Raw genomic sequence first — 12900 nt, 5'->3', positions numbered from 1 at the left:
CCCCACAGAGCTGTCATGCCTGCGGCCCTGGCCCCAAAGGGATGTGTTAGCAGCCAAATGGAAACAGAGGCTGACTCTCCACCCATGTTGGCAGGGCGGAAAGGTCCTCGGGGACCCCCAGCTGGGGCAGTCACTCCCCCTGCACCATCTTCACAGGCAGACAGCAACATGTGGCTTTGGGCTCATTCCCGGCTGGGTGGGGGGGGATGAACGGGGCTGGACATTCCTGAAGACTCCGTCTTCTGGGGAACAAATGAATCGTCTTCCTCCCGGGTCGCCTCGGCAGCTGCTGAGCTACAGAATTTATCGAGGCCCTTCACGCTTTGTGACAGACCGCTAATGAAAGAGAGGCCAAGCTTCTGCATCTGCCTTCTTTGGTTCCTAATTTGCCCAGGATCCTACCCCCAAGAGGGGGCAAGTGACTTGGAAGCCAGGAGGGCCCCACAGAGCCCTGCAGCCTGTCAGCAGGGCTTGGCTTGAAAGGCCCCTGCCGAGGGCCACCCAGGGGGCTGCTCCCAGCTCCAAGTACCTGCCAGGGATGTGAAACATGCCCTGGGATTAATGGGAACCAGATGGGCAGGACAGCCCCTCCACCTGGCCTCCACCAGAGAAATGCTCAGATTTCTGGCATTGTGGTGAAGCTTTTCTTAGGATTTGTCTAATACTGTGGGGTTTTTGGTTTTGTTTTGTTTTTTTGCTCCAGGCCGGAGCCCAGGAACAGAAGCCAGGAGTCCTGGTGCTTTCTATCCAAATGTAAAGATGAAGGAGCTGGGGGGCGGGGTGGACCCTTAAGGTCGCCCAGTGCTATGGTCTCAACCCAGGCTTGCTCATTAGAATCACTGGGGGGCTTTTAAAAACTACCTGGGCCTGAGCCCTAGCCCAGACCACTACATAAAACCTCTCAGGAAGGAATTCAGGTGTTGTTTTATTTTAAAACCTGCCCAGATGTTCTAATGTGCTGCCCAGGCTGGGAGCCACTCAACTCCTCCTTTATAGAGGAGGAAAGCGAAGCCCCTTTTGAAGAAGTGACAAGCCCAAGGTCACACAGTCGGGACAGGTGACTGTGCCTCCAACTCCCAGCTGAGAGTTTGCTCTATCAGGCCTCTTCTGTGTTCCCATGACCCACCGGCCCCCAGAGTTTCTGTTGAGGATTTCTCCTGCTTTGCCAGTTGCTGTCCCTCCCGCCCTCCAAACCACACATAAACCCCTCCTGGCCGTAAACTCCTCCTGCAGGAACTCCTCCTGACCATCCTAGCTCCTCTGACTTGTCATCAGATGGACCACACATAGCCTTGCTACTCGTAATGTGGTCTGAGGACCAGCAGCACCAGCATAATCTGGGGGATGGTTAGAAATGCCTCAGCATTTATCTCAGCTCCTGGATCCGAATTTTAGCAAGATCCCCAGATTAAATATTCATAAGCCTACCAAAGGTGGGGGAGACACTGATGTTTGTTGTTTAACACACACCCTCTATCAGATTCCTCTGTGCAGGTTTTGTCTGAACCATAAAATTGTCTTCTTCTTGAGAAAGGGGACCATGATGCCTTATGTCCTGCACAGAGCACATAGCAACATGGCACAACGCTAGGTACACAGTAGGTGTTTTTTATTTTTTTGTTGACCAGAAACTATGTCTCCCAGCTATCTGGGGTGCAGACATCTCGGAAGGGTGGACATGGAGTTAGGAAATGGTCAGGTCTTCAAGCTGAGTGCCTAGCAGGCCAGCAGGGGCCCTGTTGACCAGGGGAAGTCATCTTAGCTATGGGGTGCAGGGGATGGGGGGCTCCCAGAGGGAAGGGAGCCCAGAAACAAGGAAGGAAGTAGCACCTTCTCATCTCTGGCTCTACATCCCTTCCCTCCTCAGCCATTGACCCACTGCATGATCTGGGCAGAGACTGCGACTTCATCCTCCGCATCCTTTTCCCCAAAACAGGAACGAGAGTGTCTGCTCCAGAGCCCTTCTGGGGTCACCTCGAATTTGGGACACCTAATTTTGAATGAGGACCAAGTGAGATAATGGAGGTGAATGACACTTTGCTATGTCTGGTCCCATTTATTTATAAGGCCAGTTTCTTTTTTTTTTTTAAGATTTTATTTATTTATTCATGAGAGAGAGAGAGAAAGAGAGGCAGAGACACAGGCAGAGGGAGAAACAGGCCCCATGCAGGGAGCCTGACGTAGGACCTGATCCCGGGTCTCCAGGATCAGGTCCTGGGCTGAAGGCAGCACTAAACCGCTGAGCCACCGGGGCTGCCCTATAAGGCCAGTTTCTTATTCTTCTCGTTCCCATTTTCTGGATGAGCAAACTGAGACTTTATTTTCAGCCCCATGCTTTCAGGTTCTGGCCCAGATTTAAGCAAAAATAGTTGCCCCTGGTGCCGCAGCTGGAGGATCCGTGGAGAAGGGAGGTGCTCATAAAGGAACAGAACAAATGTTCCCCAGGCAAGAGCATGGAGTTAGCCTGAACTGGTCCTAATGGAAGGGGAGATGAAGGCGGGATGGAAGACTGGAACCTTAAATCACTTTTTACAAAAAATTGCTGCTCACCCACTAGCATGTCACCCGGTGCTCATTAAATGTGTACGCACCTTCATCGGAGGCCTGTGCCGTCTGGATGCTTTATCCTTTGCCCAATAACCGTTAATCAACCCGCAGCAGAAGCACGAGCCCTGTGAGGGCTGGGTCTTGCCTGGCAACCACAATCTGTTCCCATTTCATCTAAAAAATAAAATGGATAGGATGTTGTGTTTCTCCTCCACCCCCAGCATGAAAGAGTGAAGGATCAGAGCTTTCTCCCAACTCCCACCCCCACCCCTTGATGAAAAATTAACCAGCTGTGCAGAATGAATGAATCCCTAAAGGGGAATGAGGTCTCTGATGTGAGCTGGGCTGGGTTCTGGGAGCTCCAAAAATCCTCCTGGTCGTTAATTCTCCAGCCCCTGGATCCTTGGAGCAGCCTCGGACAGGTGTGTGCAGCATGCTAATTGGCCACTCCTCCCGCAGCCAGCTGTGCCCAGCAACTGGTGAAGCAGAGAAGGGCCTGGTCGGGTTTTTGATGCGATGTGAGTCCCTGTGTGCTTTTGGGGATGGGGTAGCATGAAGCCTACCTCTTGTTTCCCTGGGTCTCCACTTACTCTTAGGTTTCCTGATGACAGAGGCAGAGTCTTAATTTGTATCTGAACCCCAGTACCTAATAGGATTGGACACATAGCAGTGATTATAATGAATGAAGGAATCCATGAGTCAGTGAGTGAGTGAGGGCTTGACCATGAGCCAAGAGTCTACTTCACCAGCTCACTCAGCCCCCAGGATGCCATTCATCCATTCACTCATTCATTTGGTGGGTCAATAAACATTTATTAAGCAGCATGGTTATTTATAAAGAGCACGTAGTTCATTCACTCAATTACTTTCATTCATTCATTCGACAAACACTCTGTACCAGCCTTGTCCTGGGGATACACACATAGCGTGCTCCTTCTCTGCTCTCAAGATGCTGACCTCACAGTGGGGGCAACAGATGGTAAGCTGAAATCAGCAGGTGTGTGAGAACAGCCTTGAGCCTGAATTCCTGAGGGAGCCCAGAGGAGGGCGCCCAACTCCACCGAGGGGCTAGGGGGCTCAGTGGGGGCTGGGGGTGGACAGAAGTGAACCAGGGGAAGCTGGTGGGAGAAAGGAGTTTCTGGCAGAGAGAGCTGAGCCCGACACAGGACTAAGCCCAACACCAGTATCACCGCAGCTGCAGAGCTACAGCATTGAGGGCGTCTCTTCCCACTCCACCCTGGGCAGCCCCGTTTTTCCAGACCTGGCGCTGGCAGGATGGTACAGCAGAAAAAATAAGGGACAGGAGACCTAGGTCAGGTGTCATCAAATGTCTGGGCCTCACTTTCTCAAATAAAAACAGGAAGGTGAGGGGGGTACCGTAGGATTCCCTGCCCCGCTCTTAGAGTGGGCTCTCTTCCAAGCTGGGGGAGCGACTTGGAAGACAGACCGAATGGACCCTACTCTGATACCCCTCTGCTCTGGACGCTTTCTCCTTCATTCCACTATCACAGGCCAGGTCGGCTAGACCGGAGAGGTCAGCCATGCCCAGGTGCACCAGGTGGTCTACCAGGACCAACATCTCCAGAGCCCCATCTGCTAGAGCAGGGACTGAGTCATCCTTCCAAGTCTGAGGTTAGCCACTGTGGGGAAAACAGTATGGCACTTCCTCAAAAACCTAAACAGAGAGTTACCACATGGCCCAGCAATTTCACTCCCAGACTTTCACCCAAAAGAATTGAATACAGGGCCTCTAAAATATATTTGTATAATATGTGCATGATCCCAGAAGCACTGTTCACAATCCCCAAAAGGTGGAAACAGCCAGTGTCCATCAACAGATGGGTGAATAAACAAGATGTAGTGTGCCCACACTGTGGAATAGTATTCAGCCCTAAAAGGAAGCTCTCGTGCCCGACTACTATGGGGGGCCGGCGGGGGGAGCCTTGAAAAACATGACACTAAGTGGAGAAAAACTAGACACAAGAGACTAGGTATTATGTGATTTCACTTATACGATATTTCTAGAATAGCCAAGTTCCTAAAGGAAGGAAGCAAAAAAAGAAAAAAGAAAGAAAGGAAGCAGACCAGAGGTTACAGGGGTTGAGAGGACAGCAGGGATGGGGAGTTACTGCTTACAGGATACAGTTTCTGTTTGCGGTGATGGAAAAGTTTTGGGAACGTAATGGTGACGATTGCACAAAAGTATGAATGCAATTAATGCCACCGAACTGGATGCTTAAAAACGGTTAAAAGGGCATGTTTTATGTCATATATGTGACCACAATTTTTTTTAAAAAGCCGACTCCCAGGCTAGCTTTTGTGGCAGACCAACCAATCAATACTTGGTCTGATAGGCCCTCCGCGCCCCCCACAGGCTTTTCCCCCCTAGGATTTCTCCCAGCGTTGAGTTTTGCCAGGCTAGCGTGTTTCATTTTTGTTTTTATTTCCTGCATCTGCATCTGCTACCAGCAGAATCTATTATTGCTCTCTGGGGCTCGTGCCCCTGACAGCGATTATTTGTACATGTAAATCAGAGAGCCGGGGACAAAGCTTTAATGACAGTCTCTTTGGTGGCGGTGGCAGCCACAGGAGAGGAGAGAGTGCCAGCCCCCGCTGCGTCCCCCCACCCAAGCCCGGGGGTGGGGTGGGGGCAAGGGGCTGACCCTTGCCCGTCCCCGGTTTTAAGGAGCTCCTTGGGATAGCGATGCTGGTTCTGGGGGCGCTGCTGCCGAGTCCTCGGCAAGGCCGGCTTCGTGTCTGAATCCCCAGCTCCTACCCAAGGCCGGGCACCTGGCGGGCACTCCCTTCAGGACTGTTGGAACCCAGCAGGTGTCACCCCCTTCTCCCTTCTCCTTTGCTCTCCCAGACCTCAGACCGACTTGCATGATACCTGACAAGTGCTTGTCCTGGTAGGGACGACATACATCAGTTCAAGACCCGGGGCGTTTAGCCGCGTTTGCTGTGCACGTGGGATATGGAAGTGTGGGAAGAGGTCCAGGAGAACCAGACCTCAGAGCGGGGACAGACTGTGGCTGTTGTCGGGCTCGCTTGGGGAGCGGGGGGCAGTCACTGTGGACCACGGAAGCTTAAGTCCAAGCCAACCCCAAAGGGCAAAGGCCAAGGTGCAGAACAGCACTGTCCTGCGTGCTGCCGTTTATGGCGGAAGCATACCTGCCTGGATGTGCAGTCTCCCGGGGAGGCAGGCCCGCAAGCTGTAACAGTAACTGCCCCTGGGGGTGGCGTGGAGCAATGGGGGGGTCCAGGGGCAGAGGTGGGAGAAACAGCTTTGCGTATGTAGAGCATTTGGTGCTGCTTCTACTCCTTACCTTCTTGGCCATATGCTTTTAATTGCCTAGTCACAAAAACAAATTTTACATTTTTTTTTTTTAGGCCAACACCATGTGTTGGAAGTGAGCAGGTGTCTGACTAATGGGGCAAGTGAGGGAGATGTAGCTCCCTCTTCCTTTGCCTTCTGTAGGCAGGGTGTCTTCCAGGGGGAGGCTGGACGCGTGGGGAGGGGCTCTGTTCCTAGGGAGCTCACTCAAGTGTAAGGTGTTATTTGAATTTCTTTCTCTGAAAAAGATCTTCCTTTTTCAGTAGTTCATCCTCTTGTTGCTTGTCTGACCTCCCTGACAAACACCGCTCTGGTCTTATATCTGAAAGAGTCTCCCTCTAGCTCTTGGGTCTTTGTCTTTTTTTTTTTTTTTTAAGATTTTCTTTATTTATTCATGAGAGACACAGAGAGAGAAAGAGAAAGGCAGAGACACAGGCAGAGGGAGAAGCAGGCTCCATGCAGGGAGCCTAACGTGGGACTCTATCCCGGGTATCCAAGATCATGCTCTGGGCTGAAAGCAGGCACTAAACCGCTGAGCCACCCAGGGATCCCCAGGTCTTTGTCTTTTGCAAATCTTTTCAAACTTTGGGAAGAATCAGTCTTCATCTTTGACCAGCCTCAGGAAAGTCAGTTTTTATTGGGGTAGTTATAACACACACACACACGCACACAAACTTCACGCACACGCTACACACATATACAAGTGTATACACCACACACACACACACACACACACACACACACACACACACACTCTCCCTGGGGAAATACAATATCCTCTCCCTTCTGCCTCTTACCTCTTATTTAAAAATCTTCAAACTTTCTGTGGATATTACCTTTAATCTCATTTCCTCAGACATTGATGGAGGGAGGAAAAAAATCAGAGCGTTACAGAATATTCTGAGTGATGGAAAACTGCGTGTCAAGGAAGGAAGCTGTCTCCTAAGCTGAACTCCGTAGTTCACTGCCACTAACGTTGTAATAATATTTTTCTTAAATAACAAAGCTTCCTAACATTAACCATCCTACTTAACTTGTAATTTCAGACAATTATTTCCACGTTAACTAGAGGAAATTAACACAATAAACTGAAATACAAACGATTTTTGCTAGAAGTTGTTTTGAATGTTTCTGTTAAAGAACTAGTTGTTATCATATTTTCATTTCCACAAGTATTTATGGACTATCTCCTTTGGAGCCTAACAGAATGTGTGGGATATTCCAGGAGTCTGAGACAAGCCCCTGCTCTTAAGGAGCTTGCAATCACAGTGGACAGCATTCCCTAGCAAAGTGACCAGAGGAGAGGTACAGAAAACAACTGATTTAGGCATGAAAGGAAAGGAGAAATGCCTGCTGAGTGGAGAAGCTGGAGAATTGGGATCATAGGAGAAAGAGACCCGGGAGCTGGGCCAGAAAGAATACAGGGAGGTGGGGTCAGGGGAAGGGGTGGGGTGGGGAGGCCCAGCGGCAGGGCATTGTGAGTGAGTAGAAGAAAAACATGAGCCATCGCTCCACGGTGGAAAGGTTAATGGGGGGTGGGGGTGGGGGGCAGTACAGTATGATGGAAGAGGTGGGAACTAGAAAGTCAAGAAGGCCTGAGTCTCCGTCCCGGGTCTGCTACTCACTAGCTCTTGACTTCCCGAGTGACTAGAAGAGTCCACTATAAGGTCCATTTCTCCATCTGCGAAACGAATGTGGTAATGTCTACCTCGCAAGGCTGTCATGAGGATTCCGTGAGATAATGAGTGGCACTGCCAGGTGCCCAACTACGGCCAGCTCCCCCCACTGCTGGCCTCGGGTAGAGTATTGGGGTCCAGTGAGAGGTAAAAGCAAGAAGTGGCAACAGGGAGAAGTTAACACCAGGCTGAGGAATTGGAGCCCCGTCTTGCTGGAAATGAGAACTCACTTGGCATTTTCCAACAGAGAAGTGGAATAGTAAAGATCGTGCTTTAGTTAGGTCATTCTGGCCACAGCCTCTGCAAGGACGGACCAGGCAGGGAGGCTGGAGACAGGGTCCCGTGTTGCAGGAATTAAGTCAGGAGATATAAGGGAGCCTTTCCCAGAAAGGAGGGATAGGGCTGGATGACTTCATGGATAAAAGGATGAGGATGAGGAACAAGCCAAAGATGAATCTGAGGCTTGGAGCCAGAGTGTTGGCACAACCATGATGCCGCTGACAGAAACCAGTGAGGTAGGGTGCCTGGGTGGCCTTCCACTTAGGTCATGGTCCCAGGGTTGGGCTCCCTGCTCAGCGGAGAGCCTGCTTCTCCCTCTGACCCTACCCCAGCTCGTGCTTGTGCTCAATCTCAAGTAAATAAATAAAACCTTTAAAAAAGAAAAAGAAAGAAACCGGCAAGGTGACCTGAAAAGCTGAAAGAGAGGAGGTACTGAGCTTAGCCTGCACATGAGATGATAACTGGACACCTAAAATAAACGTCCTGTTGAGACAAAAGTCCTCAGGCTTCTGAGGGTCACAGATCAAATCTGCATGTGTGCACGCATGTGTGCATGGGTTTGCACATGCACGTGCATGCACGCACCACTCTCAGAACCAGAGAGCATCATGAGGGCCCCAGCAGCCTTGGGTGGGTACATGGGTTGAGAGGAGGAGCTCACCGTGAGCTGGAGCAGCAGGACAGGAGAGCCGCGCGAGGGGGCCGTAGCTGTGGGCGGCTTCTCACCGAGGAGGGTAGATCCTAGGGTCAAATGTGACAATGAGTGGAAAGGAAATGAGGTCTGAGACAAGGTCCCTGGATTTGGCGAGAAGGTGGCTTTTGTAAAGGGCAGTTTCAGAGCCTGAGCCAACACAAGTGATCGCCTTCCTGACCAGCCATAACCGTGCTTGTCTGTATCATTTTGGCATTTGGCTTCTATTTGGCTTATTCTTTCATAGGCTGCTATTTCCTATTCTTCCCTCATACGCACCATGCATAATTTTCCCCACTGCCCGATGTGGGTATACACATTTCCGGAATGTTCTTTGGTTCTCTCCACCTCTGCACCACCTGGTGCAGGGCAGGCAGCCTTCTCCATCTCAGCGAAGGAGAAATCCAGGCTTCCAGGTGCTCAGGTCAAGTACCTTGGGGTCATCCTGGCATCTCTCTTTCTCTCACACTCTACAGCATTGAATGCAGAAGCCTTGGTGGACCAGACTCCTCTCCACTGTTCCCACTCTGGGCCCGTCTCCACTGTCTCTTGCCCGGAGTATTGCAATTGGCCCCAACCCGTCATCCTTCATCGCAACTTTTCAGCCTGTTCTCACCCCCCTGCAGCCAGCCAGAGTCCCCATCTAAAATGGTAATGAGATCACACCACTCTATCCACTCTTCCAATGGCCTCCATTTCATTCAGAGGGAAAATTCAGTCTTCCCGCGGCCTCACCTGCTCCGGAACCTTGCCAGGCCTACCACGTCTCCCGGCTGGCTCGGCACCAGCCACGCTGGCCGCCCTGCTGTTCTTCCAACACACCCCTCCTGCCCTGAACACTCTTTGGTCGCTTTAAGTCTCTGCTCAGTTGGCATCTCACCGATGGGTTTTCCTGCCTCCCCCCCACACCACCTTGACTCCTGGGACTCCCCCTTTCCTTTTTGTTCTGGCCTATTCTCCTCCAAGGCTCTTATCTCCTCCATCTGGCATTATCTGTCTCACCCAATTAGAAGGGCGTCCTACGAAGTTAGAGGGTTTGATTTGTTTCCCGCTATGAACCCAGTGCCTAGAACAGTGCCTGGCACATAGAAAGTGAGTAATAAATATGAACTGAATGAGAGGGAAGGGAAGCTTGCATTTATGGGGAACTTACTATGTGATCTTATATCTTTTTTTTTTTTTTTAAGATTTTACTTATTCCTGAGAGACACAGAGAGAGAGAGAGAGAGAGAGAGAGAGAGAGAGAGAGAGAGAGGCAGAGACACAGGCAGAGGGAGAAGCAGGCCCCATGCAGGGATCCTGATGTGGGACTTGATCCTGGGACTCCAGGATCGTCCCCTGGGCTGAAGGCAGTGCTAAACCGCTGAGCCACCGGGGCTGCCCTGTGATTTTATATCTTAAACAATTTTACTTATATCATTCCTTACAATAATCCTCAGAGTACTATTATTTCCATGATATAGATCAGGAAATAGATCAGTACAGATATAAATCAATACTTACTGTTTAAACTGAGGATTCGGAATGAAGGCAGAGAGCAGGGAGTGAAGAAATCATCTGACTTCAACATGCTCTCCCTCATTTATCCGTAAAATACTTAGTAAGCACCTGGGTACCTTCAGGCCTCCTGCTAGATTCTGGGGGCCCTAAAAAAGAACAGAAAACTATATGTGACCTCCAGAATAGTGGTGGAAACAGTGATTTAAACAAAAACTTAGAGTGATGTGATGAGTACCGTAAAAGAGAAAGGAACTCCTCTTTCACAAAGTCCGTGATTCTAGGGAAGTCAGAGAAGGTTCCCTGGAGGAGACGATACCTGACGTGAATCTCTGCAGGGAGTGCAATGCTTTCAAGAAAACTGGCTGTTCCTGAAAGGATAAAGGCCGAGCTTCGGAGCCTGGCATGTGGGGCCCTCCATCAGCCGGCCTCTATCCTCGCCAGCCTCATCTCCTGCCACCCCTTCATCAAATACACGAACTTCTCATCATTTCCTGCATCGCTGTGCTGTTTCCTACCCTCGCAAATGCTATTTCCTCTGTCTGAAAAGCTCTCCTCACCACCACTATTAGTTTCTTTGTTTGGGGCCAGCTCAGCGTCCTCTCCTCCCCAGGATGGCCCTGGCCCTTCTTTGAGCCCCCTATCACCCTCCCCATCCACTAGCTCGTGGTCACATTTCTGTAGCTCCCACCAGTCATCACTGCTCTGAGGACAAACAGTCTTAATCACTCGTTCTTGCTGCCATGCAACCCCATGCATCTGTCACAGGGTGAAGGCTCAATGTGAGACTCACCAGGCTGAGTCTCTGCTACAAGGGAGGACCTTAAGGTTTGGGGAGACCCATATAGAGTGAGGGCAGCTAAGGAGCCTTAGTGGAACAGGCCCGATTGAACAAGCTGAAGAGCACGGGAGGGTCAGATCCTTCAGAAGATGGCCTTGAGGACATAAAGGAGCTCCTGCACTGTGGCAGTATAGACGGGCATGGGAGGTCTAGAAAGATCAGGCCTCCTGCTGAGGGACATAAACCCAGAGGGCCACCTGTGCATGAGTGTCCTGGCCGGAGGCCCATGTGGGACAATCTGGAGCTGACAGATGGGTACATGGGAACACGACTGCCTACCCCTGCGTACAGGGCTACCTGGCCCTCAGTTGGCCACCTGAGTGGAGGGCTCGTTCTGAAACTGGAATGAAGCACAGAAGCATTAGCTAGAGGGGCTGTCCCAGACTCTGGCACAGATAGAAGCAGAACCAGTGCCTCCTTCCCTGTGCTCCCACAGTGTCCTGAGAGCATTTAGCCTTGGCAGTTTGCAGGAAGGTCTCCCAGGTACCAAGCTCTGAGCTCCTGCAAGGGTAGCTGTTAGCACAGCATCAAGTACCGAGGAGATACTTGGAATCAATGAATGCATGCATGCAAGCTAAGCTGTAGGCCCAAGTCAGAAGTGGTCAACCGGGAAGCTCAGATAGGGGCTCATGACCTTCAACTTCTTCCCAGGGTCTCCTCAACCCACGTGATGCACCTGTAGGCCAGACCTTGTTCTTCCCTTTCTCAGTCCTTACCTGGCCATCAATTCTCAAGTCCCAAGTCCCAAAGCACCTGTCAGGTTTCCCCAGGCCAAGTTCTAATCCAGGCTACAGTCTGAGTGTGTGACTCTGCTTGCTGACCTCCCTTCCCTGGGTGCAGGATATGGGGTGAGGTCAATGAGCCCCTCAGCTACCTCCATGGGGAAATGAAGAACTGGCCACTCAGGGCAGGGTGGAGGGCAGGGTGTTGGAGGGAAGGTATGCTCGACTAGGAATCAGGATAGGTGGGGTTCAAATCCTGGCAACACCACTTACTCATGACATTCAGCAGCTCTGAGCTTTGACATACTAACCTATTACATAGGGTCAATGATCTCTGCCTGTTTGTCTCCAAGACTGATTGAGAGAAAGAAGAGGATGTGGAAGTGTTCACCAAATGGCACTGGCAGGAGCCCAAAGTTGGCCCCAGGGCCCCCTGGTTCCCCCACCCAGAAGCAGGTGGCTGAGGAACCTTGGAATTGCACAATCTGAGTCCCCTTGCATCCTCCCACCTACTTCCCTCTGGGCTTTCCTGAGTCAGGTCCGGGGCCAGGAGGGACTTAGGTGCTTCCCCCAAAACTGCAGAGCAAGCCCAGAGGGGCCCAAAGCACTTAGTCTCTTTCCAGTTTCTGAGACACCCCCACCCCACCCCACCCCACCCCTGTCTTTCCCTCCCTGCGGCTGGGGTTGAAAGGTAGCTGATGGCCTGGGAGACTAATGGTTCTTTCCCCATGAAAGACCGATGCTCATCACCCCTAGGCTGACTGTCCAGGGTGAGGGTCACTGTTTCTTGCCCCTACTCTCCCCAGGGACAGGAGAGGGAAAAAGCTTGCAAGAGCATCTCAGGGCCGTCCCTCACAGGGCAGGATGTGGGGACGAGAAGCAGGTCAAGCCGAGATGAGTGGCTCCCACCCTCATTCTGGAATAGCGCCTTTTGCTTTGGAAGGAACAAAGCTGGCCAAGGCTAGGGCTGGAGAACTCTCTATTCCCACTCCAGTTAGGCCTCTCTGGGCCACTCCCTATCAGGCTACGACTACTATTGACAGCCGCAAGTGGTGTTTGAATGCTATGTGCTAGGCGCTGTGCTAACCACTGCGTGTGTATTATTCTATTTAATCCTCTTTTATCCTAGGGGGTGTTATCATGATTATCCCCATTTTACACATGAGATCATTGAGGCACAGAGGGGTCACCTGCCACAGTCCCCCCAGCTGGCAAGTAGTGGGACCAAGATTCAAATCCCTTATTTAGAATCTCAAGCCCATATCTCTTTAGTATATGAGAAGGAAGGAATGGCACGTTGATGTCACAGCACT

At 51.1% G+C, this 12900-nt stretch overlaps 1 protein-coding gene across 19 annotated transcripts in view; it reads left to right on the top strand.

The window, feature by feature from the left end:
• Positions 1-12900, top strand: part of PKNOX2 (PBX/knotted 1 homeobox 2) — a 309171-nt gene that overhangs the window by 171348 nt on the left and 124923 nt on the right. The gene's annotated exons all lie outside the window — the stretch shown is intronic.

Source organism: Canis lupus, chromosome 5 (assembly GCF_003254725.2).
Source record: "Canis lupus dingo isolate Sandy chromosome 5, ASM325472v2, whole genome shotgun sequence".
In the NCBI taxonomy this organism is placed as follows: Eukaryota; Metazoa; Chordata; class Mammalia; order Carnivora; family Canidae; genus Canis; species Canis lupus.
This window is presented reverse-complemented; position numbering and strand designations above follow the sequence as displayed.